General features: G+C 40.4%; 1 protein-coding gene across 26 annotated transcripts in view; it reads left to right on the top strand.

The window, feature by feature from the left end:
- Positions 1-8,453: 8,453 nt before the first annotated feature.
- The window catches only part of ADD1 (adducin 1), a 69,638-nt gene continuing 64,286 nt past the window's right edge, over positions 8,454-13,805 (top strand). For 17 of the 26 annotated variants that reach the window (XM_068943503.1, XM_068943513.1, XM_068943494.1 and 14 more), the window contains exon 1: positions 8,468-8,603. The gene's annotated coding sequence lies outside the window, so the exon portion shown is untranslated. Of the gene's footprint in view, positions 8,604-8,639; positions 8,746-8,872; positions 9,801-13,805 lie in introns of those variants that run through there. The other 9 variants (XM_068943498.1, XM_068943512.1, XM_068943504.1 and 6 more) reach the window with 7 other exon arrangements.

The raw sequence follows: 13,805 nt of genomic DNA, 5'->3' as shown, positions 1-13,805 counted from the left end.
ATTTAGTTCCTGAGTCTGAATCCATACCATAAACTTCTTTTGTTGGTTACCTTTACAAAGTTTATACGTGTCACTTTTAATTTCATTTCAGTTAAATGGTCACAACTTTAAGAACCTAAACAAAGACATTACAGAATAATTTTTTTGTTTATGAAGACAATAAAATAAGATTTATAATATATCCTTAAGGGAATTTGCCCTAATCAGGAGATGTAACATTAGGGTCATATATAGAGAAATCAAGGCAAGAAATTCTGGCTCTTCTGTGAGAGAGACGGACGTGCACAATATCAGTCGCTTGATCTCTGCTCCCACTGTAAAAGGTGTTGTAAACATAAATGAAAGCATGTGCAGTACTTAAATTTCAGAATCTGTTGGAGATAACAGATATTTTAATAGGTTTTAATAATTCCTTGTTTTAAATGAGTATCCCTGGTTCAGTACTTTTCTGATATGAATCGCTGGTCAGCCAATGAGCCAAAATATTAGGCAGAGCAAGTTCTGGCATCATACAGTATATTTACTGTCTGCTGAGTAAATTCTGCTCTGCCTGGAAATACCTGATATCATTGCATCAGGACAACCATACTTACGATATACTATCTTTGGGGTCCTATTCATATGTAATAGCATTTTGTTTGTTTGTTTTGTAACCATATACTTGTAAGATTTTTAAACTGTAGAAATACTTATGTAATCCAATTCAATGTACAAAACAAAACACTGTCTTTACCTGTGTAATACAAAATTTGCAAATATGTAATTGTGTTAATTTCATTTTTTATAAATACATGTTTCTGAAGTTGATAAACTTTTAATGCAAGTTATCTGACTTTGTGCAGTCTCATTGAACTTCATGAGTATGTGTTTTAATGCTTTTATTTGTAGTTGTGTCAGATAGTAATTGATTCTTCTGACGGTGATTGTCAACCATGTTAAGAAGTAAAACTTCATGTAGGGAACGCTTTCAGAAATCTGGCATTCCAGTCACCGGATTGGACAACCATGACTGGGTGTGGAAATTACCCATTTTCCATTCACTTCAGAGTTTCTTGTATGTAGAGTTGAGGATTAAAACAGTCATTTTATCTATGAACACAAAATGCAAGTATGACCGTAATAAAGAGCCTCTCGGAGGAAGAGGGATGTATGTGTTGAGCAAGGAAGCCCAGTCTCCAAAGGACTTTTCTACGAGCTTTCTGGGGAAAAGACAACCTTTCTATTTCCCAGCACTTAACAGCCCTTCTATTCAGAAGTGTCAACATAGCTTAGTCGATTTCTCTGAAATCTCCGGAAGGCAGGGTAGGAGGTAGATGGGGCATGCTAGATGATCCCTTCAGCCCTCCAGGGAGAGGTAGAAAGGTTCCATATCAAGCTGCAATCGCTTGTCACCTTGCTCCTACATGCTATTCTAGACTGTTGTAAGCAAAATTAGATGAAGCTAAACTTCTGATGTTGGAGGGAGGGAAAGCATTGTGCAACACAGCTAGAGCATGGCTTATAGTCTGTCTTACATGCCTCTCTTCTCTCCTTCATCACAACTCAACCTCTTCCATATGCAACCTATTACAAGCTCCTCATCTCTAAAATAGTTTAGGGAGAAGTGTAAAAGTGCTGTTTGGCATGCCAAAAAATGCAGTTTGTGAGGTTGGGAATGCGCAAGTCAAAATAATTGATAACCAGTATTGGAAAATGGTGTGTGTGTGTGTGGGGGGGGGGGGGGAGTTGCTTGTTTTATTTTAAAGTCTATTTTCTGTCTGAACTTACAACAAAAAGTGATATTTGTGGGAAGATTGCTCTTTTAGGAAAAAATACTAGGGTGGTTTTGAAAATAAAAGTTTCAACAAGGGATTGTCAGTCAATAGATAGTGTATCGTGAAAGGTGTGATCTGTTACCCAGGCAGTTACTCTTCAGTGACAATGAAGGTGCTACACACTGCCTTTTGTCAGAAGCATGTGGACCATTGTCTAGATCAGAACTTCACAGTTTTTATATGAATGTAAATAAGCAATGAGAATATTCAAGGACTCTAGTGTGTCATGCTTTGAAAAGTTCAAAAGTGTGGGGGATTTTTTTGTTGAAGACTTGTGAAGTTGCAACTGTGATGGATTTGGTGACATCTGCTGGTCAACCTGTTCCATGCAGAGTTCCATGCAACAGGAATGCAGACAGGAATAGTGAACATGTATGTGCATGGAATTTTGAGTAGAAATCATTCCTATGTGATTTCCTAGAGAAGCTAGAGATTAAAGCTTAACTTCAGATGAAAACTTGGTGGGAGAGGTCTGAAGCTTACGATATCTTTCATTCACGTTTCTCACACGAGTAGCAATGTTGTTTAGCAAAATTCCTCATCTGAATGTCTTTTAACCCAGATGACAACTAAATGAATTGAATTTTATATTCCTTGTGTTTAAATTATTCTAAATTGAAATACTTTTAGGTAGAATTTACATATGTCAGGCATCTGAGCACTGCCTAACATAAAGAATTAAAGAATTGTTCCTGATTGTTCTGAATATTAAATACGTCACTTAGCAGCAAGCAAATCCTGTGATGTCCTAAGAATTTTCAGCTTACTAAATATTCACTGTGCTGCAGTCAAGGAATTTTTTTCTGGCAATAGGAGTGCTTGAGACAACAGTGTTTGCAGCTCCTTAAATAGGAGAGCTCATAGTTCTTTAAATGTAAAAACTCAAAGTACGTACTAAATGCCAAATATTAAAATGTTACTATGTTATAGGAGAATATTAAGATGTTAATAAAATGTTGCCAAATTAAAAATATTGCTAAAACTTTTTGCAGAGTAGATAGCATTTTATCTCACTTTAAAACTGGTAGAATGAAGTGATGAGGGTCAGTGAGCTTAGGATACTAAAAAAGTCTTGTAGCATAGCCAACCCCAAAATCTACTCCCACAAGACCTCCATTCCTTTATCTTGAATACAGCATGGTCATTACTATCTATCACTTGTATTCCATTTCTAGAAGATCTAGTTATCCTGGAAGCAGGTAATCCAACCTCTCGAGGTTCATGACATGGCCCTACTGGGCAGATAATCTTAGAAATACGAAAGAATCCCTTTCAATGCAACTCCTGCCTAATGTTATTGAAGTTGGTATATTTTGTACAGAAATGACAGTAATAAGTGTCTGCACAAAAAGCAGGGAAAAGTGCCTAATCCTTCTTTGAGTAATCACTTTTTCTGCCTTTTAACAAGCACTTTGAGGCTTGTACACAAATACAACACAGTTGGTTCTTTTATTGGAAACTTGATATGCACTTAAATTCTGACCCTGAAAGCTTTTTGCACGGATGGAGTTATGGAGATCCACTGAATGAAGGCCATTGATGTGAATGGTATCCACCTGAACATAGAAAAAAGAACAAGTCTCCTTCCTGTAAACTTACTCAAGGATCTTCTTACAGGACCAATAATGAAAGATGTGCCAGCTGTCTAAAGCTTCAGTGATTTAGCTGTGTTTTGACTTACACTTACATATTAATTTATTTTTCCAAATAAATGCCAGCCACACCCTAACCATGAGAGTACTACTGAAAATGCGCCTTTTAAAATTAAATGTGATTTAAATTACTTCAAAAGTTGATATTCTAACACTACAAAGCTTCACGTTTATCTTAGATGTCTTTCAGCCCTTTCTTGATTACCTTGAAGTTGCCCTGTTTTTTTTTTTTTTCTTTCTTGTGGGTCTGTTTTTAAATCCAGAAGTAACTCTCATTAGTCTCTTCGAAAGGTATTACTTACATTACTGGCACTTTTCCTTCTTTTACTACTAAATGATGAAGATGCCATTAGAGAGCAGCTAAAAACTATCTCAGCAGCTCTAACAACACCATAATTAGCATGCAAGCAGCTTGTAGAGAACATACAGCTAGAAGGCACATGATGATTTATTAAGTCATTAATGTTTCAGTTAGAATCAGCTTTATTTGGAAAACGATTTCGGAAAATAAACCCCAAGCCTCCCACAAACAGTGTTGTAACATTATTGAAAGAAAAAGTGAATTGGTTACTTTGCTTTAGCTAAAGCAATCATTGCACCTCCACTCCCTTCTCTTATTAGTCAGCCTGAGCCATGAAACTAGATTTATATTTAATCTCAATATTGTGCAACAATCTTCCTATGCCTTTTTCCTTTAGTGAGTATAAAGTCACTATTTTTTTTAAGCTGAAAGCAAAAGTGGCCTCTGTTTAAGAGATTAAAATCTGGCAACGTTTAATATCAGTCTGTTTCAGCTGTTCTGCCCTTTCCCCACCTGCTGCTTTAGTTCTCTGAATTTTTATTATTTAGCTCAAATAAACCTCAGATGTGTTTTTGATTGTGGAGGGAGAGGAAAGTAGACCAGAATGTGTTTTTTTCTCTATGTAGTTGTTTCATCAAATGTTTTTCAGACCTGAAAGATCATTGCCATATATCATTTTTCAGATAATCAGAAAGATTCTCCTTTGTTACATAAATCAATAAAATTAAAAGGTAACTCTCCCCTGTGGTTTTGACCTCAGGTTCTTCAAAGTTTTTAAAGTACTTTTGGCATAACCTTAACTACACTGACCAACTGTAGTAATACTACACCTAAATCATGAGATGTTAATGTTGTTATAGGCAGCTGAAATTAAGATAACCCATTAGGTCATTTACAAAGACCAAAGGCATTTCATTTTAATAGTTTCAAGGACAATTTTCTCACAGACTTTTCAATAGTAATGCTACATAGGTGTAACTCCTTTTACCAGCACCAGGAGAGAGTCTGGCATGTCAGTACGAACATAACTTTTAGGACTTTTCTAGTTTTCTTTTTGTAAAGATGATTTGTATTTACCTACATCTGCCCTCCCTTCTTCCTTCTCCTTAAGTCTTGTACAGCAAGACTTAATCAGCAGCACTTTGCAGGGACAGACTTTCCTGGCATCTGAGAAAGAAGTTTGAAGGCTTAGGCTTCCTTTTCAAGGCCCATGGAAAAACTAGTGGAGAATTCACATACAGGGATTATTTTATTTAGAGGAACCAGAGCTTTGCCAGAGAAGTGGACTAAAAGGTCTGGGTGAGACGAAAGTGAACAGTCACAGTAGGGAAGCAAGTCCTACCCCAAAATGCCCAACGAACAAACTGATGTTCTGGCAGGCAAACAGGGAGAGACCCATTTAGATATTACCGTTCCATCTTATAGGTGAGAAAACTGGCCTGCAACTGTTTACCTGGAACAGGTGCACCCTCTAAAAAGAAAAATATGAATGTCTTAATACCCGATTTGTAACATCAACTTAATAGGCTTCTCAAAAATAACTCTACGTTGTTGGTCAACAAAAAGTGCTAATGTCAGGTAGAAATAATTGTACAATATTATTTTTATGATACCTAGTAAAGCGAAATGAAGATAATTTGTAAATAAATACATTCCCTTTGATTTGATTTGATTTGAGACAGTACAACCTAAGCTGAATCCAATACTGTTTCTTGCTGAGCCTGCTAAGGAAAGCAACTTATTGCTGATGACTCAGCAACTGGGACATCTATACCTCCTCAACAGTACTGAATTTGATTCTCCTTGCAGGAACACTGTACTGTCTGTAAATATTTGATAGTGGTTTTCAACTTTTTTATTTATGGACCAATAAGCATTCTCCAGTGTGCATACACGTGGCAAATGCAAGTCTACTGGTAACGAGCTTGCCTTTCCTGGCCGTTTTCCCAGATCCCTCCCAAGCAGTACAACGACCTCAAAGAGGGTGAGATACCACAGGCTGAAAAACAGCGTAGTTCATATTATTGTGCCTTTTGTTGTAGCTGTAATGTTGTAAGACAACTAATAAAAGCTAGAAAAAAACAAACTAGCCTTTTATTGTCTAAAATATAGACAATGCAGAAGTACTTCTTGGTATTTTCTTTTATGTTTTATTTCTGTAGTACTGTGTATTTCTTTAGTATATGTGAAAGAGATAAAAAAAATGCTTGTATTTGGTTTTTTTTCTGCATATATATTTCATGGTAGTTTAAACTGTTTGAATTTAGGGCTGCCACAGTCCTACCCTCCCTCACACTTCTACCTGCACGATCCTACCTTTGCCTTTACACCAGCATTGACTTCCATGCGGCTGGCAGGACTCGCTTCAGGAAGCTGGTCATACCAAAATCTGTACTGGCAAGATTAACACCCATGCATCAGCTTTAACAATCTCTGGCCACAAGGGAGTTGGCTGTGCTGACTTTACATGCCCTCCCCCGCCAACAATTTTTCCATCATTTTTTTCCAGTTAGCTGATTGAATAGACTCTCTGCTGTCACGATTACTGGGTATGATGCCAGGTGAGAGTGGGACAGAGGTGGGAAGGGGGTAGCAGGAACCTGTGACCTTGGGCAGCTCACTGGGTGGTACAGCAGTGAAGGAGGGGGGAAAGAAACTGCACTCTTCTGCAGGAGTTCATCATTAGATCAAAACAGCTGTAACGATAAAATGCATCCTTTGATCAGCCTAAGCTGCTTGTGACACTGTACCGTGTTACACAAGCACTTTTAAGCCAGAACTGCTAATGAAACAAATGGCCTTACCCTCCCGCAATCCCTGGATACGGCTCCTGACCTCAACACCACCTTCTTTCTTAGCACCACTGCTCTTAAAGCTATGCAGGGAACTGGATAGGGAAACCATCCATACCAAAACAAGGCAGTAATTTTTTTCCTGAGTTAGTTTTAACATGGATCAGTTCTCCCACTTAATTTACTAGATAGGAAGAAATAGGGCAAGCAAAGGAAAAGAGAGGTAAATGAGATGCCAAGATAGAGAGTTTTTACAGCTGACTACATGCTGTGGGGAGGACGATACGTGAGGCAGGTGGCTGGACCTTGCAGTTGCAGAGCACCTGCAAATTCTAACTGTTTAGACTTTGAACAAGGATAAAAGGAAGCCATCTTGTATCTAAATACATCTGTTGTGTTTTAACAGCATGTAGTCCCAGGATGGAGAAGTGATTTTATTTAATATTTTATGTTCTAGGTTACAGGAACAATTCTTGGAAAAGATTTTCAAAGTTCAGACATGATTTGCTAATTGTTAGTAATTACACTAACAACCATCCCACTGTGGGCAGTTTTTTTAGTATGCAGACCTATGTCCAGCCTTCTTTCCAGACGTGAAACAGTCATAGCGTGTGTCCTTCTCTCTGCAACTAAACCATCATCTTCAGTGCCTGCATTCACATACAAGCTTCCATATATCTCCACGGCCTTTTTCTCTAAATGGTGAGCAAATGAAGATTAATTGCCAGAAGGTGCTAACCAAGTAAGTGAGGTGTGTTTCTTCAACGGAGGGGGTGGGAGCAGACTAGATTCCACATGCTAAAACAGAGATGTGTATAGCTCCTGAAAACACCCCTCAGGTTCTGGTAGCAGGGTTCTGTTTTTCTTCTGATCATTTGGATACCTTGGGAGTGGGAGGTACGGATAACAGCTATGAGAAGTTTAGTGTTTCTGAAAACATATTTCCAGACCCCCAACTCTTCAACTGCTTGAGGTAGACACTATTCTATACAACACTATTTAAAAGAAGCGTAAAACAACAATCTTAAAATTATGTAATAGTACATGTACATAAAATGAAGGAGATGGCTAACAATGAGTTAACTTTAAAGTCTAGACATTGTTTCCTATCACTAATATAAACAGTGGGATTAAATTAAGAGATACAGATCTTCAAAGAGGCATCCAAAGAAAACCTAAAAGGATAATTTCTAAAGATCTAATCAGGCCCTCTACATACTACAAGCCACAGAGTATCCCCGTACCCTTCCAGATCAAGCATATGACTTCTTGTGAGAGTGGAGTTTACCACACAGAGGGATAGTCGACTGACTGAAGCACCTCCAGTTCTCCTGCATTTCTCTAACCTTCACCAACGCTGCTCTCAAGTCTGACTACACTCATTAGTTATCTGCGCTTCTGGATAGATCTTGACTTGCTTCAGTTCCCAGCTGTTAGGTACCGCCATCGCTGCGTGTTCAAGAGCCCTCTCATCATAACGCTCCCTGGGTAATTACTTCTGCGCGTCTCCCTCAGCCTGCCCTCTGGGGTAGGCCGACGCCGCGCCGCCCGCTCCCGACGGCATCCAGCTCTACAGGCGACTCCTTCCCCGCGCAGAGGGGAGCGCCGCAGCACCTCCCGGCTCCTCGCGCCGCACCGCGCCGCGCCCGGCAGGGCGGAGAGGGGTGGGGGGGCGACACAGACCGGCGCCCGGCCTTAGGCAACTGCTGCCCGGCAACGCGCCGCGCCCGCCGGGCTGCCCCTGCGCGCCCTCGGCCAATGGGAGAGCCGCTTAGTCCCCCGGCTTGCGCCCTCCAATGGGCGGCGCCGTTGTTAGGCTGCGGCCTGGGGAAGCCGCACCCTTGTCAGGGTGGGGGCTGGGGCCGTTTGGCGGCGGCGGTGGTGGAGGGGGGGGGAAGAAGGAGGAGGGGGAGGGAGCGGGGGGAGGCGGAGCTCGGCGCTGGGGCCAGCGGCGGAGGAGACGGGGCTCGCCAGAGAGGCTCGCTGCAGCGGCCCCTTCTTCCCCTCCTGCCAGTACCTGCCGCTGCTTCTCATCGGTCCTCGGGTGAGCGCCGCCGCTGGGGGTGGGGGGCGCTAAGAGGGTGCGCGGGGGCGCTGTCGAGGGGCGCAGCCGTTAACGGTCCTCGGTGGGGGAGGAGAGGAGAAGAGCGGAGCGGAGCGGAGCGCGAGGGGCGCAGCCGTTAACGGTCCTGGGCGGGGGCGGGGGCGGGGGTCGCGCGCGCGCCGCAGAGGGGCGCAGCCGTTGGCCGAGGGCGCGGCGCGAGGGGGAGGTGCGCGCGCGCGCTGCAGAGGGGCGCAGCCGCTGCGGGGAGGGAGAGAAGGGGGAGGAGAAGCTGGGGCGCAGACGTTGGAAACCAGCCTGTTTCGCCTGAGGCGGCGGCGGGGAGGGGAGGGGAGGAGAGGAGAGGAGGGGGGTGTTGTCTGTGGGTTGAAAACAGGCGGCGGGCGGGTGAGGCAGCCTAGCAAAAAAAAAAAAAAAAAAAACAACCCAAAAAAAGAAACTGCCCGCTGCTGGCAGGGTGCTGCGATGCGGGGCTGGGGCGGGGTGTGGAGGGTTTCGGGTCTCGGGTGCTAGCGGCAGCATGAGCTAGCGGTGAGCTGCTGCTGCATGGGATTGGGCGGCGGGAGCTGGATGGCGGGGGTTGGAGAAGAGTTGGGGGGCTGGAGGGGGAGGTTGCTGTCAGCCCGGACCGGAGCGACGCTCCCCGTGTCTGTGTCCCCCGGCTCTGGGCGAGGTGGGATGCTCTTGCTGCTGTTGCCACTGCGGGAAGCGGCTGCTCAGTGCTCAGATCTCCATTACACTCAGCGATGCGTCTGCTGGTTCTTCCCCGCCGCCCTTCTGCCTTCACCTCCCCCTTTTTCTAGACTTCGAGATGACCTGCTGATTATGCTTGGCAACCTGTGGGCATTAGAGGGCCCAAATAATAGTCTGCAAAGAAAATAGGAATGAAGAAGAGGATGGGAACGTGATGCATTTGTGCGGTGTTATTGATTGGCGGGGTACCAGCAGCAGGAGACAGGCAGTTGTTTTGTTTTCTGTGTTGGAAAGAGTATCTGTTTTTTAGTATTTCCAGTGTCTGATTTTGCTACAAAACGTCATGCATCTTTCTGCACATAATCATTATGCAGTCTCTGTGGTGTTTTTAAGGTTGATTTGTAAAGGTTGATTTAAGTAAAACTAGTAATTAGGGAAGGGGAAGAAATCCCGTCAAGCTGGAAAAATATCCACGGTTATGCTGAGGTAGGGAGCTGTGAGTAGCACTGGATTTACATGTTTAATGAAATATTGCTCTACCTTGATGGTTTAAGCTCACTGCTGATTTTGTTTTCTCCTCTGCTTTTTGGAAAGCTGCTATCGACCTTTTGCTTATGAATGTTCTTGAATTCTCAAACTGTGACTGCTGCTGGATAATTTAAGTATGCTTTGCTGAAAGCTACAGGTATCTCCATGGACACAGGCTGTTTACAACTCTGGGTTCTTGTAAGGTAGCTGAATATGCTTACAGAATTGTCGGCAGCTCTTAACTGTAATAAATTCACTCTTATTTGTAGAATAAAGAAGAAATACAAACTTCACTTCGAAAACAGACTTCTGTTTTCTTTGCTGATGTAACAATCAGATTCTAGAATGTGCGCCTATGAAGAAATACTCTTTTTAGAGTTATTGTACAGCAAGAAATGGGGAAAAAATGTAATTGTAGGGACTGATTCCTTACTTCTGAAGCAGATCGCTTTGGTATTTCTTTGTTACGGTCAGTAAGCAGATCTGACCTGATCGTATGAGAATAATCTTAAGTGAACGTAAGGTTTTTTGTAGTTTGCTTCAATGGCAGGATTTAAAATCTGTGGATTTCTTAGCAGAGGTTTTGGGAAGAGAACAAAGTTTTTACGTCTTCACTGTAGCAAGATGAGAATATGTGCATTAGTGCGCTTGCCTGTTTAAATACCTTGTAGCTTTATTGGATTACTGTTCTTTATTAGAGGATTCTTATTGGGTGTAATGCTTTTAAACCAAAAACTACTGTTGTCTGTGTGTTTTCTTTTTATGGTAGGTTAATAAAAATGGTTTGAGAAATCTGAGAATTTGTGCTTCATCTGAATCTAGCTAGCACTACCACTGAATCATGCTAGCACTTTTCCTAGCATGTTGTGCCAGTAAGTTCATTAGAGTATGGTTCACTACATCTTTATAGTGAAGGTCATTTATTGAATCATTTGTCTGCCAGTTCTTTTCAAATATCTCCAAAAGAAAATGACTTAACTCTGTTCTCATTCTTTGAGCTTCACCACAGAGGCTGGATAACATTTTGCATGCATGGAATCAGATCTCGTAATGAGATTATGTGGGCAAACCCATTTGAGTATTGAGATACTTTCATATGAGTAAGGATTAAGCTACTTTGGCCCCATTCAAGTCTCAGTTTTTGAAGAGTAACTTCACAGCGTGAAATGCTTTTGACATGTCTCCTCGCCCAACATCCTGTGAATTGCTATAGGAAAAGAAAAAAGCTGAATTTTGAAGTAGCTAATGTTATTAATAAAATATTATAACTGGAGGGTTTAAATTAGAAGAAGGATACTTAGCATGTTGGATGTTTGTAAGCGTATGATTTCTGTGTAATAAGTACTTTCTAACTCAGAAGAGGTTAGGCAGTAAATCTTGTACCTGCTGCTTTTGTGAGTTGTAGAAATAGTGTGTTCAGTTATTTAAGAATTGTAACAGTGTTGAGTAGTGAGTCATTTTTAAATCCCAAACTGTTGCTGTGCAAATGACCCGATCTTGCTTTGACAGAAAAGTTCACGTTAACAAACCTTATCCATTACATTTATGAAGGACAGCGTATTGGAGAAGTATCGTCATCGTTGTGCGCTGAGGACAATTGAAGCATGAGGAAGTGAAGAAAAAAATTAACGCTAAACTTCTGATTTTTGTGGCTTTTAATTTAGAATTTACTCTTGGACCATGCTGCATGACAAAAACAATCTCTCAAATAGCCTCATGTTAGTAATTCATACTGTAATTAAATATTTCTTAGAAACTTCTAGAGCAATTGGTACTTTATGCTTAAAAATTGATTGAGTCGATATGGATGCAAGTTCAAAGGACTGATTCCGTCCTGCAGGTCACTTGACAGTTGCTGAAGATTCTGTCTGAAAGGCGTCTGTTAACTCACAGACCTTCTGTATTAACAATATGAAAAGTAGGTGCTTTTTAAGGTAGTAGAGGTTCCTAGACTACTTGAGTTTTGTGGTATTGACTCATATAATTTAATCAGCCTTCCTGGAGAACAGGAAAACGTTGACACTTATTTGGCATTTCTCTTCAAATATACTTCTTTTGGCTAGGGCTAAGAAAAGTAGCTGTACAAATCTGTAGGTGAAGAAAGATGTAAAGTGTGCATTGTGTAAACTGGTTTATTTCTTGATGGAAGGTTTTTTTTGTTACGGGTAATAATCCTTAAAATATACAGATTGTACTGTCATTTTGCTTTGTAGTAATTAAAACTTCAGAATCACCCTTTTCTATGTTTTTTTTTTAATCACTTAAAAGTATTGCGTGTACACTAACAATTAGCTAATTAATTCCATTAATTTAATTCAATTAATTTAATGGAATGTTCAAAATAACTGTATGGTAACATCGGCCTTTTTTTATTGAGAATACTCTTGATTCACTTTAGTCAAATTGAAGTAAATAACTGGTTTCTTTCCTCATCAGTTGGAGGATGTTGTTTATTGTGATCTTATCAGTTCAGAAATTTAAGCGTGGTTAGTAGTTGTAGAAGTTTTTTCGTAATTTGATGGTAACATAAGAGCAAAGACTGTCCAGAAAACACCATTTTCAGAACTACTGCTTTTTCAGATCAGGTGTAAACTGAGATAATGCAGTCATTCGTCTGAGGGCTCCGGTTTTAACGTTCTGACTGAAAGTCTAGATCTTGAATAAAGTTCAAGTATTACTGCTATTTATGGGAATTTTAAAATTTAACTGTTCATTTCTTTAGAGCAAACTAAATTTTAATGTAAAGATGGATTTTAATTGCTTTCGGCCGGGTTGGCTGACCTGCACGTTTATGTGCTGGCTTTGGTGAATTTACTCTTTGATGGTTAAGAAGAGACTTAAAACGCTGTCCTTAAAAGCGTAGCTAAACAACTTCTTCAGCACCTTGCTAACTTCCTCCTTTTGACCTTGCTTATTAGATTGCGTTTTGAACGGGTCGCGATGGTCTCCGCCTGCTCTTCTGGGTATGGTTGTTATTCAGTGAGAGATCAACCTTTCAACCTCAGATCAGCTGCAGTAGTGAGACATCAAAGAATTTTTGAGTATCAATTATTTGAGTAGTTTAATTTAAAAACTAACTTACATGAAAGAAAATTCTTTTTAATTCAGTTTTAAAACTAGGATCGTCAAATACTTCTTCAAAATATTTCGGAGTTCTGAGTTTTCTTTTTCTTCTGTATACCTACGTAAGCTGCTGAAGTAAGGTCATGCAAACAATGAGTAGTAAATGCAGCTAATCAATAAACACTTTAGAGTATCTTTGATACTTTCTCATCAAAGGAGTAGATAATGTTAAATCATGGCATGTGTGTGTTTACGGACTGAAGATTAGGTGAAAATCAAATTACTTCTACGTAAGCTCTTCTAGATTTTTGATTGGAATCAGTAAGCATTAAAAACATGTCGGGACTAAACCTCTAATTTGAGTTAAAGCTATAGAAACTTGTTATAGCTTATTTGGGGTTTTCTTTTCTTTTTGTACATACAAATTTTTCATATTCATATTGTGGTGTTTTTATGGAAGTTATCTCTTAAGATGTCTGATTCACTGTTACTTCAACTTGGTTATAGCTAATGAAGTTTTACCGGCTTAAACCGGCAAGGTTCTGGGCAAACCTGGACCCATGAAGATTGTCTTCCATTTTTTTTTCTCTTTTAGAAAGATTATATATGCTGAGTGTAAAGTTAGTGTTACTGTATTCTGACTGTTGAAGTGAAGGGTAAGGCGTACTTTAGCTAAGTTTCCTTTTCTGATAATAGATTAAATAAGTTTCTTTAGATATTGTCACTAGAAAATTTAGTTGAAAACTTGAAGCATGTTCACATGTGAAATATGCGTTGCATCTAAAATTCAGCAAAATAAGGCCTCGCTGCTCTTGTGCATTGTGAGGAGTGCATTCTAGTTTATTTTATTGAAAAAATCTTGTCTAATACAGTTTTGCAAGATAATCTTGAGTAAACACA

This window comes from Struthio camelus, chromosome 4 (assembly GCF_040807025.1).
Source record: "Struthio camelus isolate bStrCam1 chromosome 4, bStrCam1.hap1, whole genome shotgun sequence".
NCBI classification, from domain to species: Eukaryota; Metazoa; Chordata; class Aves; order Struthioniformes; family Struthionidae; genus Struthio; species Struthio camelus.
Note: the sequence above shows the minus strand (reverse complement) of the source record. Positions and strands in the feature narration are given on the sequence as shown.